The sequence below is a fragment of the Triticum aestivum genome, chromosome 5D (genome assembly GCF_018294505.1).
Source record: "Triticum aestivum cultivar Chinese Spring chromosome 5D, IWGSC CS RefSeq v2.1, whole genome shotgun sequence".
In the NCBI taxonomy this organism is placed as follows: Eukaryota; Viridiplantae; Streptophyta; class Magnoliopsida; order Poales; family Poaceae; genus Triticum; species Triticum aestivum.
The window spans coordinates 349,321,806-349,339,302 of record NC_057808.1 but is presented as its reverse complement, the minus strand read 5'-3'; the positions used below and the strand labels follow the sequence as shown (position 1 = coordinate 349,339,302).

The following is a 17,497-nucleotide window of genomic DNA, read 5'->3' as shown; positions in this document are numbered from 1 at the left end:
CTGGAGAAGATGTTGATGAAGATTGACCCCCTCCTGATGAGAGGATCGTTGGTGATGACGATGGTGATGATTTCCCCCTCCCGGAGGGAAGTTTCCCCGTCAGAACAACTCTGCCCGAGCTCTAGATTGGTTCCGCCAAGGTTCCGCCTTGTGGCGGCGGTGTTTTCGTCCCGAGAGAATGCTTATGATTTTTTTTCCAGGGTAAAAGACCTCATATAGCAGAAGATGGGCACCGGAGGCCTGCCAGGGGGCCCACGAGGCAGGGGCGCGCCCCCACCCTCGTGGATGGTGGGTGGCCCCCCTCTGGTAGTTTCTTCACTCAGTATTTTTCATTAATTCAAAAAATAACTTCCGTGAAGTTTCAGGAGTTTTGGAGTTGTGCAAAATAGGTCTCTAATATTTGCTTCTTTTCCAGCCCAGAATTCCAGCTGCCGGCATTCTCCCTCTTCATGTAAACCTTGTAAAATAAGATAGAATAGGCATAAGTATTTGTGACATAACATGTAATAACAGCCCATAATGCAATAAATATTGATATAAAAGCATGATGCAAAATGGATGTATCACCGGTCGTCCGATCCCACGTACAAGTTCGCTGGAGCGGCGCAGGTGCACCGCCTCTAACGGTATCCGGGCGTGCATGAGGAACACCGTGCGGCGGACTACCAGGTCCGATCACACAGTCGACGGCAAGTGGAGGTGGCTATTTGCAACACATGCAAACCCTAGTGACAACGCTGAAGCGATCAACCAAATGAGTGTGCCGCACCTCCACTTTATATAGGCGTCCGTCGCGGGCTCAACACTTGGGCCTCGCACGGACCCTAAAGCCCAAAATCTGTTCGGCCGGGATCCGAGTCCGAGTAGGATCACATGTGACTCGTGGAGTCCAATCCGGCCTCACAGGTTCCTTCCCTTAAGCGTGTGACCCTTTAGGTTCAAGTCGGCTTGGTCGCAGGTCGGATCACCTCTGACCTGCTCGGCTAGTAGCGGCCTCTAGCAAGGCGTGCCGACCACCAAGTAGACAATGAAGCTGGTTAGGCGAACCTGTACATCACACTTCCATTCCTTTTGCCACACGATATATGTTGTCGGGCTCAAGGCGAGTCTGTCATCCTTGTGCTAGCCCGACCTCTTTCTCGTTTTAGTGATGCCGACCACAAACCGGATTATCTCATAATCCTTGTCGCTTGGCCATGCTTATCCTGGTCGGATCGCACGAGGGGCCCAGGGTATATCTCTCCTAATCGGAGGGGCAAATCCCATCTTGCTCGACCATGTCTCGCAGCATGGGTCTGGACAAGTCTGAAACCTAACTTTGTAACTACCCAGTCACGGAGTAGCGTTTGGTCGGCCCAAAGCAGGTCTATCACCATCCCGAGTACATGCGCCAGCTTAGGTCTTAGGACATAGAACGTATGTTGTACTAGAGACTCACAGATGACATATCGCTGTGTCTCATAGTTGGGTCTGTCTGACTCAGACCTTATCTCGACACGGATCCGACTATGTCGAATCCGACCAGATCCTTCCAAGTCCATATTATCCGGTTAGCATCCAATGCTCCATGGCTAGTGAGACCAAGCCATCGACCGTGTCATATGCTAGTATAGTCGCTGCGCGTCCACACAGCCCTTTCGACTAGGGACCTTTTAGGACAGTCATCATACAATGCATAGTCCCACAAACAAGTCACGTATTTGCTGATACACATCATTGATAATGTCCAAGGACTATCTTTATTCATAAACACATAGGAAATATCATCATACATGATTGCCTCTAGGGCATATCTCCAACAAGTTCCGCGTTACAGTCGGATCTATGCTATCTGGTCACAGGTGGCTAAATTCTTGTGCGGATCTTCATACAAATCCACACGACCTCTATAGAGTATTGCCTACTGCGAAGTCCGAGTCCTTTGTTCGGGGTTAAGGGATGACGATGATGCCTTCTAGGGAAGGAGTAATGACGATGACGTATGCGTGCTGTCTCAACGAGACCCTATTTGAAGTGGTGTGTAGTGTGCGTGGGGTATATTATGTGTGCCTCTTCGTGGTTGTGATAGTTTTCGCCCGATTTTGCATAATTAACTAGGTAATATGGTTTTTGCTTGGTTTTCCTTAATTGACCGGATAACTCATTTTTTCTTAATAATGAATGCAGGAATCTTTTCATTTCAAAGAAATAATCTTCGTCTCCTAATAATATGACCACCACTTTCTAAAGGTAAATCTACCATCATCATTGTTTACTATTTCATTCGTCCCATAATGTAAGAGCGTTTCTGACACTACTGTAAAAAATGCTCTTATATTGTGAGACAGAGGGAATATGAGAATTATTGTTCCTTTATTCCCATGGTCAAGCAAGAAAAAAAAGAGAGTCAAATAGAGACCTGCGTTTTCTTATGGTCAAGCAAGGAAAAAAGGAGAGTCAAAGAGTGACTTGCGTTTTTTTGAGAACTAATGAGGGACCTGCGTGAGGTTGAAACGAAAAGAGGAGAACTAATGAGAGACCTGCGTGAGGTTGAAAAAAAAGAGGAGACCTGATAAACCGAAATCACTAATTGAGGAGTACTTATTGCAAAGATCACTTTTACCTTCTCATGTTGCGACAAGTGGCGCGCTGCATGTGCGCCACTTGTCACAACCTGGAAGTTTTTTCCTTTTTTCGTAGATCCGTTTATTCAAAACGTTTTATCTCTTAAACCGTGCGTCCAACTCTCGAACCGTTTTCACCGTTGGATTCCTCGCGTCGAGATCTTTAAAACTAGATTTCATGTTGATAGGTTTTGACGAACTTCTTTTTCATGAAAAAACCGAACCGGGGGCACGGGTTTTTTCCCTTTCCGAAAGAGACACGCCCGTGTCTCTCGCGAAATCACAACCGTGCCTCTCGCGGAAAAAAAAACAGAAAACGCGTTTTTTTCCGTTTCCGAGAGGCATGGCCGTGACTCTCGCGAAAGCACAACTGTGCCTCTCGCGGAAGCAAAACCGTGACTTTCGCGGAAGGAGAAAAAATAGAAAACGCGTTTTTTTCATTTCCGAGAGGCACGACCGTGACTCTCGCGAAAGCACAAGCGTGCCTCTCACGGAAACAAAACCGTGGCTCTCGCGGAAGAAAAGAAAAAACAGAAAACACATTTTCTTCGTTTCCAAGAGGCACGGCCGTGACTCTCACGAAAGCACAACCGTGTCTCTCACGGAAGCAAAACTGTGACTCTCGTGGAAGAAAAAAATACAGAACGTTTCCGAGAGGCACGGTCGTGACTCTCGCGAAAGCAAAACCGTGCCTCTAGCGGAAGCAAAATCTTGACTCCCGCGAAACGAAAACAATAAGAAAATGTGTTTTTTCACGCAATATTATTTTGAATTTTTTTTATCCAAGTGTTAAGACCAGTGAAAAACCGAAACATCGAAAAAATCCAGAAAAAACCCATTTGAAAAGTCAAAAACGCGTGTGAAAAAATAAAAAAAAATCCGGAGGAAGCGCCCAGAGCGCGACACGTGGCGGGTGGCTGAGAGCGCGTCAAGTGGCGCCGATCATTGGGAGGCTCCCGAAGGAGCGCTCGTTAACTAGTTGCTCTCATCTCGTAAAAAAAAAAGTTGTTTCCGTGATAAACCGAGCGGAGATTGTTTGGTCACATAACTCGGCCCACTACAATAACTTTTTTTTTGAGACAGCCCTTAATACGCCGAGTCCTTCAGATACATAGCCCAGCAGGCCCACGTTCGAAAACCCTAGATGTTCCGCGGCACCTATATATACGCAAGCCGTAGGGATCAGGAAGCATCGCCCAGCCCCCACAGCCCGCCGCCCTCGGTTTGTTTCCTGATCTCGAGTTTTCGATTCGTTTCTCCCCCTTTTGGTTCCTCTTATCTTCCTTGCGGATTGAGTAGTTTGATGAGTTCTTGGTTGGGGAACGATGGAAGCAAGTGATGATAGCAAGACAGGGACATCAGAACCCTTCGCGGTTATGACAGACTACGTCTATAATGGGAATCTCTCTGATGTTTTCGATTTCCCAAGCCAGATTGATATGTTTTTGTGTCGCTATTTGTTTCTTTCAGATCTGTCCCTTTTTCGGTTTGCTCGAATTCTTTGGAATCCTCTTTCTGTTAGCTATGTTCTTGCAAGTCAGATCTTGGATGGGAATCCATGGAAGCAGGTGATGACAATCAGACAGGGACATCAGAACCATCTAATGGTCATGATAGACCAAGTCTATAATGGGAATCTCTCTGATGTTTCTGTTTTCCAAGTCAATTCGGGTTTTAATTTGTTTTTCATGGGATTTGATTGGCTGCCGATGATGCATAAAAATGCACGTATTATCGGATTGATCCATGACGATCAAACACATTGTCACTACCACTGAGGCAGCTACTGTTAAGTTATGGTATTAGTCTGATTTCTATTGCACGGTTTGTTTAATTCGTGGATTGGAGCAAACTGCCTGTGATGGTGTTAAATATACTTTGCAGCTTCAGCTATGAAAAAAACCTACAATCTGAGGCTTTTGCATCCAACCCATCGTTTTTACCACTTAATCTGTTTTACCTAATTTGGATCTGGCGAAACTGAATCTTGCTCTCTGATTTAATTGTTTCTTCGGCAGTAGGAGATCGACGAACACACTGGTCCTGGTACTTATTACACTCAAAAAATTGCGTGCTGTTCACTGTTAAATACTAGTAAAATAATATGTAATTAGGCTCCAAATCTGCAAAAACTTGTGGTTGCTGAAGCTACCGAACAGGTTTCAGGATTGCAATAGTTTTAGTTGTCTTCTGGTTGGTTGATCTGCTCGGTGGATCTTCTATCTTGACTTGAAAAGCTTGTAATGAGGGCAATTCAGTTTGATATCCGAAATAACAATGGTTCATTGAATTCCACGGCACTTAGAACTATGCCTTCACTGTGCTAGTGACCTATGCCTTCATCTTTACTTTCACAATTTCCCCACAAATTTGCTACCAATATCTCTGATGGGTACCCTTTTCTGTTGACCCTGCCGGTGGCTTTGTGTCTCCGCCTCCCTCAGCGCAGTTTTGCTGCCGTCGCATGAGCCGTGAGAGAATGATTATGTAATTCAAAACTAAATCGGTTTGAGATACATTGTTGTATGATTATAACTGATTATGTTAAATGTTTGAATGTAAATTGTATGAATGGTTATGTCAAATGTGTAATTTCAAAACCCAATCAAATTAAGATACATTGTATGATCAACTTCATTCAAGTGATTATAATTGACATGTGTTATGATTGAGCATTAGGAGTACGAGAATATGATCTGTGGCACTTAGACAAGCAAACTTCTCTCAGGCTGAGTGGCAAACACGCAATGGTGATCATTAATTTTGAAACTATTACTAACTATGCCATGTTCATGATACTATCATACTCGTCCTTTTGAGTAGGTTTCATGAAGCACCATCCAGAAAAAAAACTTTGTGCTTTTTTTTTTTCTGAGAAAGGCAGCTACTTTTATTCAATCAACGATTGTTCATTACATATGATGGTCCTGATTACATCAGGGACTACATTAAACCAGCAGGAACCACAATCATGTTCAGAAGATCTTGCCAGGACATGAGCTGCCTCATTACATGACCGATTGATATTAGTAAATAAACAAGATACAAACTTTGATGCCCCTCTCTTAATATCAAAAGTTATGGCACCTATCTGTGATCTATCCATTGCAACATTCTTCACTTTGGTGACCAAAGTCTCACAGTCAGAGGCCACTACAATACTTTGGAAGCCAGCTTCTTCAGCAAATTCCAATGCACATCGCATGGCCATGGCTTCGGCGAGTTCAGGATTTACTTCCTGATTGACATATCTTCTTTTGGCTGCTAGGACCACTCCCAGGTGATTTCTTATAACAATGCCAATTCCCATTCGCTGTGATTGTGAGAAGACTGCAGCATCAACATTAACCATCACCAAACCTTCTGGCGGCGGAGACCATTTTTGAGCTGAAGGTTCTTACGCCTTGTGGGTTGTGTCATGCTGAAATTATTCAACAAGATGAAATCAATATAGGCTTTAATCTTCCTAGCCACCCGATGTAACATCCCAAATTGAAAATTTTCAATTTGGAATGTTATACATTAGATCATCATGCATATCATATTTTGTTGCATTTTGGTTTGCGATCCTCGAAATTTTAAGCAACTCAAGGTCCCACGGAGAGAGTTGGGGATTTCATGATTTTCATATTTAAATTTTATCAAATATCGAAACGAGGATCATCTGTTTTAATTATTTTTCTCTTCGAAAATATTTCATATCAAAATACATGAGAGGGGATAATATGACTTCTCCAAAAATAATGAAATATTGGAGGAAAAATATTAAAAACAAATATATGATTTTATTTGGATTTTATTTCTATTTTATTCGCTTAGGAAAATATGCATTTTTCAAAATTGCATTTTAGGCCCAAATAAATGTTCATCTTGTCCGGCTTATTTTTAGAGGACGGGGAAAATTTATTTCAGGATTTTTGGAGACCGTTTAGCATTTCTTTTCTTTCTATTTTTGCACGTCCGAATTGTTTTAAAAAAAAAGTCAAACCGACTCGGCCGTAACTGGCCAGTACTCTGTCCAGCCGCCCCTCTTAAATAGTGCCGCCTCGAGCCCCTAGCCCACCGAAGCCCGCCGCCACCTAAACCCTAACCCTAGACCGACTCCACCGCCGCCGGACGCCGCCGCTGACGCCGCCGCCGACGCCGCCCGTTCCGCCGCCGCCGTCCCGTCGCCGTCAAGCCCGTCCCGCCGCCACCTCGCCGCCTCGCCGGACTCGAGGTAGCCGCCGCCGTTTTTTTTCTTCATAAAACCATTGATGTAAAAAAAAACCTAGATCCTTTTTTTAGATCGGTTCGTCGGTTTCTCGGTTTAGTTATTTTGCGGTCGTTTGTCCGTACGTTCGTTTTAACGAACGGTTTTCGTCGTTTAACCGCAGACAGCGAACGTTCGTTCGTTACCTGTCAGTTTTTCTTTTTCTCAGATTTTTCGCGATTATTTTTGATTGCGATTTCTGATCCGGTTTTCGTTTTAGTATAACTTTTCGCTCGTTTACCGGAATCAGGCGATTCAAGCGCCTAGAGTTTCGTATCGAAACCCTCTTTCTGTTTAACCAACTCAAACAAGTTTTTGCTACTGTAAAATTTGACTTAAGTCCAGATTAGTAAACGGAGTTTGTTTCTTTCGCCGTTTGAGTTTTGTTGCTTCGTTCGATTTGATTTTTCTTGCCAACCGGAGTTCTTAAGTTGAACTTTCTGGTTAGATCTCTTATTTGAGTTTTATCCGTGCACCCTTGCTTGATTGCTTATGAATGTCATTGTTTGTTTGCGATAGAGTACCCGGAGTGCGCATCGTGCTATTACGAGTCTCTAGGTTTCCCGGATCATCAGCAAGGCACGTAACACTTTGATCATACCTCTTACCACCCAGTTTTATTGCATTAGATCAACCCTCAAACTATTGCATGGTTAGGAACTGTTTAATATATGGGTTTTGGGAAGTAGATGAGGTAGTACCTATTACCTGTTTTATTATCAAACCCTTGGAGTTACTTCTACGTTTGCTTATATTGCTATGCTATGCTCGTAGACGTGGATTGGGTTTGAGTGATTACATGACAGATGTGAGATTGTTAATTAATGGTTAAATTAAGGTGGCTACTTAAATACACATCTGGATGGATTGAGGCACTTGGGAACCCAGTGTTGCCTGTTTTTTTGGAAATCCCGGGGTACCGTGTGATTCTCCTATGGACCGCCACCCAGGCTCAAAGGGATCAGGAGATTATTCATGCTAGAAACTTCCGTGTGCAGCCACAAGCTATTATGGGCTCTAGCATAGTTGATTAAGTCGTGTGAACTCTTACAGTGTAGACTAGCAGATGTAGGGGAAAGTAGGTGTAATTGTCTACCCATCGTAAGGTGCTAACGCTTCTGAAAGACTGTGTCTCGGTCATCCGTTTCTCAAACATCATGAAGTGCGAGAAATCCAACGGAGGAGATCGAGTCTTGTGGGGAAAAGTGCGCAAACCTCTGCAGAGTGTACAATCTAATCATGGTTAGCCGTGTCCCCGGTTATGGACATCTTGAGTATCTAGTTCTTGGATTATCATGTGAATTCTCATCATGTTACTTAATTAAATTTGTTGGGTTTAATGAAGATTGCTTAATTGGGATTGAGTTGGGTGAACCTTCTCAATGTTTAACAACCACCATAATAGTTAAATAAAATTTATTCCTTTGTTGTAGGGAAAAATTGGCTTTTCGCAAAATTGTAACCATAGAGCTTTCCACCAGCCAAATATGCATGTAGTGTTAGCATTATTCTGCTCATTACTCTCTATGTGTTACTTTGCCAGCATATTCCATGTGCTGACCCGTTTTCGGGCTGCAACGTTCATGTTGCAGACTTTTCAGACGACGATTAAGGTGCCATAGGTCGTGGTCTTATACTCAGTGATGCCGTTGGAGTTGATGGACTCACTTTATCTTCCAAGCCTTCCGCTGTTATCGTATTAGATGGCCTTAAGCCATATTTATTGTAATAAGTTCTCTCTTGAGACTATTCGATGTAATAAGTGTGTGATTGCTACTCTGTTATAAATCCTTCAAGTACTGTGCGTGTCAGCATTACCGATCCAGGGATGACACTGATGCACAGAGACTAGACTGTTTGAGGTCTGGTCGCTACAAAGATGGTATCAGAGCACACGCTGACTGTAGGACACGACCACTAAGCTAAAGCCCTAGATCACTACTCTCTTCTCATTTCTGACTCCTCTCCTTTCTTCCACTCTTTTAGGATGGCGGATGCAAGGAACAAGTTCGCGCAACCGGATGAGGATACACCTTTTGGACGACACTTGAAGGAAGTTACTAGGTACCTGAACATCGGAATACCAAGCTTCACCGGGACCTACAACGCCACTTTACCAGAAGAGGAGCGCTGGATGATTCAAGTTCAAGTTCCAGGAAGGACGTTCACGCCAGTCACTGAGCCCATAGAGTTTTCTTTCGATGCACCAACCTGGAGTCTAGGAAAGAGCATGGCAGCCCACATCACCATGGGACGCATTGGAGAAGTGTACCACAATGATCTCAAGGATACTATCTATCAGATTTGTGGGCGCCGAGACGAGCAATGGGAGATGATCAGCACCAGGAAGGATAGATCTATTGCAGCTTTCATTCAGGAGTTAAACCAGCACATTCGTCGCCAGGAGAACCAGATGTGCGCAGGCATGATGGATTTGAAGAAGGCAATGACAAGGATCACGGAGCTGGAGGAAGAACTCAAGGCTACACGCGAAGATTATATGGAGGAAATCGTCGCACTAGTAGAGAAGAATGGCGACCTGACAAAGAAGCTAGGAGTTTTCATGGGAGACCCTGCGCCAGGAGGAGAAGATGACGATTCTACTTGTCCGGAGAACTACATCATCATCGACGACACCGACTCGGACCCAAGTGATGATGATTTGGAGGATGAAGCCGGAGCAGATATCATGGAGTCTTCGACCGATCAATTTTTCTAGTCGACCACCATATCAGTAGTAGTATTCCACCATGTATATAGTATAGTCCAAGCACTTTGTAACGATAGTTAGATCGATTGTATGCCTTGTTTGAATTGATTGGAGTGATATGATTGTGTTTGTCTCATGTGCATATGGGTAGTGTTTTCCCTCTAGATCTCATTCTATCCTATTTTCTCATCTTTTCTAAACCCATCAGATGCCTCCGAGACGCGACACCGGATTTGTTTTCCCACCGGAGATCACTCAGTTGATTCAGCAGCAGAATGCCCTGATGCAAGTGCTAGTTCAGAACCAGGGGAACAACAACAACAACAACCCACCACCACCCCACCAGTTGACCACTTAGCCCGTTTTCTTAGGCTGAATCCGCCGGTGTTTTCCAGTAGCACCGAGCCGATTGTTGCAGATGATTGGCTTCGCAAGATTGATAGGGAGTTGACCACTGCAGGATGCACAGATGCGGAGAGAGTGCGTTTTGCCGCACATCAGCTTGATGGACCCGCAACATCATGGTGGGAGAATTACACAGCCACTCACCCCATTGACACTGTCACATGGGACCAGTTTCAGCAAGCTTTCCGTACTGCCCATGTTTCAGCAGGAGCTATGGCCATGAAGAAGCGTGAGTTTCGCAACTTACGCCAAGGAGGACGTACCGTTGGCCAATACGTGGAGGATTTCAGTAAGTTAGCACGTTATGCCCCAGATGACGTTGCTACGGATGCAACTAAGCAGGAGAAGTTTCTGGAAGGACTGAATGATGAGCTGAGCATGCGGTTGATGGTGGCAACTTTTAACAACTACCAGGAGTTGGTAGACAGAGCTCTCATGATTGAAGGGAAGCAGCAGCAGATTGAGAGCCGTAAGAGGAAGTATGGACAAGGGAAGTACAATTCTGGAGCTCATCAGAAGCCTCGATTTACCCCGAACTCGGGAGGATCTTTTCATCATACCCATGGAGGAGGGAGTTCGCACAATCATAGTGGCCCCAAGAATGGGAATGGTAACGGAGGAAGCAACGGACAGAACCGTTCCAACCCATCAACCCCAGCCAAGAAGGATCTGAGCCACGTCACTTGCTACAAATGCCTGAAGACTGGACATTATGCCAATGAATGTCCTGAAGCTAAGAATGGGAATGGCAACAGAAGCTCGGGGAAGAAGCCGAACCCTTTCAACAGAGGACAAGTGAACCACGTTAACGTGGAGGAGGTAGAAGCCCAGCCTGATGTAGTAATAGGTAAGTTTTTGGTTAAGTCATTTACTGCAATCGTTCTTTTTGATACTGGTGCATCACATTCATACATATCAAGGGGATTTGTGGATAAGTATAAGTTGCCCACCAAAGTTCTTAGAACACCTATGTTAGTAACCTCGCCAGGAGCAGAGTATATGGCAAGCCAAGGATGTTTTCAGATGCCATTGGCCATAGGTAGGCATGTTTTCCCCTCAGACCTAATAGTTTTGGAGTCGCAAGGTTTGGATGTGATTTTGGGAATGGATTGGCTATCGATGTATGGAGGAAACATCGATTGCGCCAGTAAGACGATCTTGCTTACTACCCCAGAAGGAAGAAGGATTAAGTATGTATCCCGGCATGTGCCGAAGAGGACTCAAGTGAATTCCTTATCAGGAGTTGTACAGGAGGAAGTACCAGTGGTGAAGGATTTCCCTGACGTATTTCCAGAGGAGTTGCCAGGCATGCCACCGGATAGAGACATTGAGTTTTTGATTGAGCTTTTGCCAGGCACAGGGCCAATATCTAAGAGACCGTACAGAATGCCCGCAAAGGATTTGGAGGAAATTGAGAAGCAGATTAAGGAGTTACTGGATAAAGGATATATTCGCCCAAGTTCGTCACCTTGGGGATCACCAGTACTTCTAGTGGAGAAGAAAGATGGATCGTTGAGGATGGTTGTTGATTATCGTGGATTGAATGAAGTAACAATCAAGAACAAGTACCCACTGCCGATGATCAATGATTTGTTTGACCGACTACAAGGAGCTAAAGTATTTTCCAAGATCGATTTGCGATCAGGATACCACCAGTTGAAGATTCGAGAGCAGGATATACCTAAGACAGCTTTTACCACAAGGTATGGGCTATATGAGTACACCGTTATGTCATTCGGTCTGACTAACGCACCTGCCTATTTATGAACATGATGAACAAGGTATTTATGGAGTTTTTGGATAAGTTCGTCGTGGTGTTCATTGATGATATTCTGGTCTATTCGAAGAATGAAGAAGAGCATAAGGAGCATTTGCGTTTGGTACTTGGAAAGCTCAGAGAACATCAGTTATATGCCAAGTTCAGCAAGTGCGAGTTTTGGTTAAAGGAAGTTGGATTCCTTGGACATGTTATATCCGGAGAAGGAATAGCAGTAGATCCCACCAAGGTTAACACTGTGACAAGTTGGGAGTCACCCACGTCAGTTGGAGAGATCCGGAGTTTCTTGGACTCGCAGGATACTACCGGAGGTTCATTGAGAATTTCTCAAAGATTGCAAAGCCTATGACGGAATTGTTGAAGAAGGACACCAAATTCAATTGGACTGAGGAATGTGAGGCCAGTTTTCAGGAGTTGAAAAGACGTTTAGTTACATCACCAGTGTTGATTCTGCCAGATCAACGCAAAGATTATGAAGTGTATTGCGACGCTTCTCGTCGAGGACTTGGAGCAGTGCTTATGCAGGAGGGAAGAGTTGTTTCATATGCCTCACGACAGCTTAAACCCCATGAGTTGAATTATGCTACACATGATTTGGAGTTAGCAGCCGTAGTGCATGCGTTGAAGACATGGAGACATTTTCTCATCGGAAACCATTGTGAGGTGTACACGGATCACAAGAGTTTGAAGTACATTTTCACGCAGAAGGAGTTGAATCTCAGACAGAGGAGATGGCTAGAGCTCATTAAGGATTATGATATGAGATTGCATTATCACCCAGGAAAGGCTAACGTAGTAGCTGATGCGTTGAGCCGCAAGAGTCATGTAAATACCCTCATGACCGGAGAGTTACCCAAGGAGTTAGCAGAAGACCTTTGCGAGCTGCGTTTGGAGATAGTTCCAAGAGGTTATGTAGCAGCCTTGGAAATTCAGTCTACCTTGATGGATAAGATCAGAGAAGCTCAGAAGACGGACAAGGAGATTGCCGAGATAAAGGAAAGGATGAGTAAAGGAAAAGCCAAGGGATTTCGTGAGGATGAGCACGATACCTTATGGTTGAGGACCGCGTATATGTGCCCAATGATCAGGAGATCAGGAAGTTGATTCTGCAAGAGGCCCATGATTCACCATATTCGATTCACCCAGGAAATACCAAGATGTATCTGGATTTAAAGGACAGTTTCTGGTGGACCGGAATGAAGAAGGATATTGCGGAGTATGTAGCAGTTTGTGATGTATGTCAGAGAGTGAAGGCAGAACACCAGAAGCCAGCAGGATTGCTACAACCATTGCCGATACCCGAATGGAAGTGGGATAAGCTAGGCATGGATTTCATCACGGGATTGCCCAGGACTCGTTCAGGCTATGACTCGATATGGGTTGTAGTTGATCGTTTGATGAAGGTAGCTCATTTCATCCCAGTAAAGACCACTTACACCAGTGCTAAGTTGGCAAAGATATACATGACCAGGATCGTATGTCTGCATGGAGTTCCGAGGACCATTGTATCAGATAGAGGAACCCAGTTTACTTCAAAGTTTTGGAATCAGTTGCATGAAACTTTGGGAACCAGACTAGAGTTCAGTACAGCTTTTCACCCGCAAACAGATGGACAGACGGAAAGAGTCAATCAGATTTTGGAGGACATGCTGAGAGCTTGTGAGCTAGATGATGGATCTAGTTGGGATGATAATTTACCTTATGCAGAGTTCTCTTACAACAACATTTATCAATCCAGTTTGAAATGGCCCCTTTCGAAGCTCTGTACGGAAGGAGGTGCAGGACACCGTTGTTGTGGGATGAAGTTGGAGACCGCCAGTTGTTTGGACCAGATTTGATTAAAGAGTCTGAACAGAAGGTGAAGTTGATTCGCGATAGGCTCAAGGTAGCCCAGTCCAGGCAGAAGAGCTATGCAGATTCTAAATGCAAGGAGACAGTTTACGAAGTCGGAGACCGAGTTTATCTTCGTGTGTCCCCACTTCGAGGAGTTAAGCGTTTTGGAGTTAAGGGAAAGTTAGCGCCACGTTTTGTGGGACCATACAAAGTTTTGGAGCGTATGGGAGAAGTTGCTTACAAGTTGGAATTGCCCGAAGGATTGTCAGGAGTTCACGATGTATTCCATGTTTCTCAGTTGAAGAAGTGCCACGCGGAGATGGCTGATATACCTTTGAGAGATACAGTGCCACTGGAAGCGATTCAGTTGGATAGTGATTTGACCTATGAGGAGAAACCAGTTCAAGATTCTCGAGTTTGCCAGCCGAGTCACCCGCAGCAAGGTTATCAAGTTTTGCAAAGTTCAGTGGAGCCACCATACTGAAGATGAAGCCACTTGGGAGCGAGAGGAAGACCTACGGAAGGATCACCCTCACCTATTTTCTAGCCAACCCGAATCTCGAGGGCGAGATTCATCTTAAGGGGGTAGGTTTGTAACATCCCAAATTTTCAATTTGGAATGTTATACATTAGATCATCATGCATATCATATTTTATTGCATTTCGGTTTGCGATCCTCGAAATTCTAAGCAACTCAAGGACCCACGGAGAGAGTTGGGGATTTCACGATTTTCATATTTGAATTTTATCAAATATCGAAACGAGGATCATTTGTTTTAATTATTTTTCTCTCCAAAAATATTTCATATCAAAATACATGAGAGGGGATAATATGACTTCTCCAAAAATAATGAAATATTGGAGGAAAAATATTAAAAACAAATATATGATTTTATTTCTATTTTATTTGCCTCGGAAAAATATGCATTTTTCAAAATTGCATTTTAGGCCCAAATAAATGTTCATATTGTCCAGCTTATTTTTCGAGGACGGGGAAAATTTATTTTGGGATTTTTTGAGTCCGTTTAGTATTTTTTTCTTTCTTTTTCTGCACGTCCGAATTGTTTAAAAAAAAGTCAAACCGACTCGGGCCGTAACCGGCCAGGACTCCGCCCAGCCGGCCCTCTTAAATAGCGCCGCCCCGAGCCCCCAGCCCACCGAAGCCCGCCGCCACCTAAACCCTAACCCTAGCCTGACCCCGCCGCCGCCGACCCGCCACCCCGCCGCCGTCCCGTCGCCGCCGAGCCCATCCCGCCGCCACCTCGCCGCCTCGCCGGAGATCTCGCCGGACTCGAGGTAGCCGCCGCCGGTTTTTTTCATAAAACCGTTCGGTTAAAAAAAAACCTAGATCCTTTTTTTAGATCGGTACGTCGGTTTTCTCGGTTTAGTTATTTTGCGGTCGTTTGTCCGTACGTTCGTTTTAACGAACGGTTTTCGTCGTTTAACCGCAGACAGCGAACGTTCGTTCGTTAGCCCGTTCGTCAATTTTTTTTCTCGGATTTTTCGCGATTATTTTCGATCGCGATTTTCGTTTTAGTATAACTTTTCGCTCGTTTATCGGAATCAGGCGATTCAAGCGCCTAGAGTTTCGTATCGAAACCCTCTTTCTGTTTAACCAACTCAACAAGTTTTTGCTACTGTAAAATTTGACTTAAGTCCAGAATAGTTAACGGAGCTTGTTTCTTTCGCCGTTTGAGTTTCGTTGCTTCGTTCGATTTGATTCTTTTTGCAAACCGGAGTTCTTAAGTTGAACTTTCTGGTTAGATCTCTTATTTGAGTTTTACCCGTGCACCCTTGCTTGATTGCTTATGTATGTATTGTTTGTTTGCGATAGAGTACCCGGAGTGCGAAGCGTGCTACTACGAGTCTCTAGGTTTCACGGATCATCAGCAAGGCAAGTAACACTTTGATCATACCTCTTTACCACCCAGTTTTATTGCATTAGATCAACCCTCAAACTATTGCATGGTTAGGATCTGTTTAATTGTGGGTTTTGGGAAGTAGATGAGGTAGTACCTATTACCTGTTTTATTATCAAACCCTTGGGAGTTACTTCTACGTTTGCTTATATTGCTATGCTATGCTCGTAGACGTGGATTGGGTTTGAGTGATTACATGACAGATGTGAGATTGTTAATTAATGGTTCAACTTAAGGCGGCAACTTTAATACACATCTGGGTGGATTGAGGCACCTGGGGAACCCAGTGTTGCCTGTTTTTTTGGAAATCCCGGGGTACCGTGTGATTCTCCTATGGACCGCCACCCAGGCTCAAAGGGATCATGAGATTATTCATGCTAGAAACTTCCGTGTGCAGCCACAAGCTATTATGGGCTCTAGCATAGTTGATTAAGTCGTGTGAACTCTTACAGTGGTAGACTAGCAGATGTAGGGGAAAGTAGGTGTAACTGTCTACCCATCGTAAGGTGCTAACGCTTCTGAAAGACTGTGTCTCGGTCATCCGTTTCTCAAACATCATGAAGTGCGAGAAATCCAACGGAGGAGATCGAGTCTTGTGGGGAAAAGTGCGCAAACCTCTGCAGAGTGTACAATCTAATCATGGTTAGCCGTGTCCCCGGTTATGGACATCTTGAGTATCTAGTTCTTGGATTATCATGTGAATCTCATCATGTTACTTAATTAAATTTGTTGGGTTTAATGAAGATTGCTTAATTGGGATTGAGTTGGGTGAACCTTCTCAATGTTTAACAACCACCATAATAGTTAAATAAAATTTATTCCTTTGTTGTAGGGAAAAATTGGCTTTTCGCAAAATTGTAACCATAGAGCTTTCCACCAGCCAAATATGCATGTAGTGTTAGCATTATTCTGCTCATTACTCTCTATGTGTTACTTTGCCAGCATATTCCATGTGCTGACCCGTTTTCGGGCTGCAACGTTCATGTTGCAGACTTTTCAGATGACGAGTAAGGTGTCACAGGTCGTGGTCTTACACTTGTGATGCCGTTGGAGTTGATGGACTCACTTTATCTTCCAAGCCTTCCGCTGTTATCGTATAGATGGCCTTAAGCCATATTTATTGTAATAAGTTCTCTCTTGAGACTATTCGATGTAATAAGTGTGTGATTGCTACTCTGTTATAAATCCTTCAAGTACTGTGCGTGTCAGCATTATCGATGCACAGAGACTAGACTGTTTGAGGTCTGGTCGCTACACACGATGCGGATGAAGGAAACCCTCCCCATTTCTTGCACTATTTCTATTGTCCCAAATATGCCATATATCCACGGCAAAAAACATAGCTTGCAGGTCACATGCATTGTCTATCCAATCCAACAACCATTGTCAAATATTAAGGAACATCTTTAATTTTATAGATATATGAATGGATGTTTTCAGGTCAGCCCAGATTTCTCTAACATAATGACAATGAAAGAAGCAGTGTTCCACCGTTTCAAATCTATAGCAAAAAGGGCACTCGTACCTAGTTTGGATTTGGAGTTGTTCTCCAGTAGGTAGACAATTATGAGCCATTCTCCATAAGATATTTTTCATCCTCCGAGGGCATTGTATTTTCCATAGCTTCGTCCATGTATTTTTTGTTTCCTCCAGATTAGAGGAAGATCCTTTACCAGTCACGCTACATTTTTGCCAGAAAGCTATAGATCTCGCAAGGTTGTACCCAGATCGAACAGTGTAGATGCCCCCCTTTGTGTATGGCCATGAAGCAAAGTCAGAGCATCCTTCTGAACTTAGAGGGATCTTCAGAATCTTAACTGCTAGGTCTTCCGGAAACATTTTATTAGCTTCCTCTTCATTCCAATATTTACCATCTGTTGAGATCAAATGGTCTACAGTCCAATCCTCTTCCACCTGGACGTTGGTACATGGCATTCCCAGAAATGCATCTGGGATCCAATTATCCTTAATCAACGAGATTTGCTTACCATCTCCCAC

General features: G+C 44.0%; 3 non-coding genes and 1 pseudogene across 3 annotated transcripts; all 4 read left to right on the top strand.

Moving 5' to 3' along the window:
• Window positions 1-3,931: 3,931 nt before the first annotated feature.
• Window positions 3,932-4,020, top strand: LOC123126413 (uncharacterized; annotated as a pseudogene).
• Window positions 4,021-4,164: 144 nt separating this feature from the next.
• LOC123126412 (small nucleolar RNA R44/J54/Z268 family) lies at window positions 4,165-4,254 on the top strand. Its single transcript, XR_006461664.1, has one exon. It is a non-coding gene; the product is annotated as a small nucleolar RNA R44/J54/Z268 family (small nucleolar RNA).
• A 53-nt stretch (window positions 4,255-4,307) lies between these two features.
• On the top strand, window positions 4,308-4,385 carry LOC123126484 (small nucleolar RNA snoR122). Its single transcript, XR_006461724.1, has one exon. It is a non-coding gene; the product is annotated as a small nucleolar RNA snoR122 (small nucleolar RNA).
• Window positions 4,386-4,452: 67 nt separating this feature from the next.
• On the top strand, window positions 4,453-4,525 carry LOC123126410 (small nucleolar RNA Z267). The gene has a single exon (XR_006461663.1). It is a non-coding gene; the product is annotated as a small nucleolar RNA Z267 (small nucleolar RNA).
• The last annotated feature ends 12,972 nt before the right edge of the window (window positions 4,526-17,497 follow it).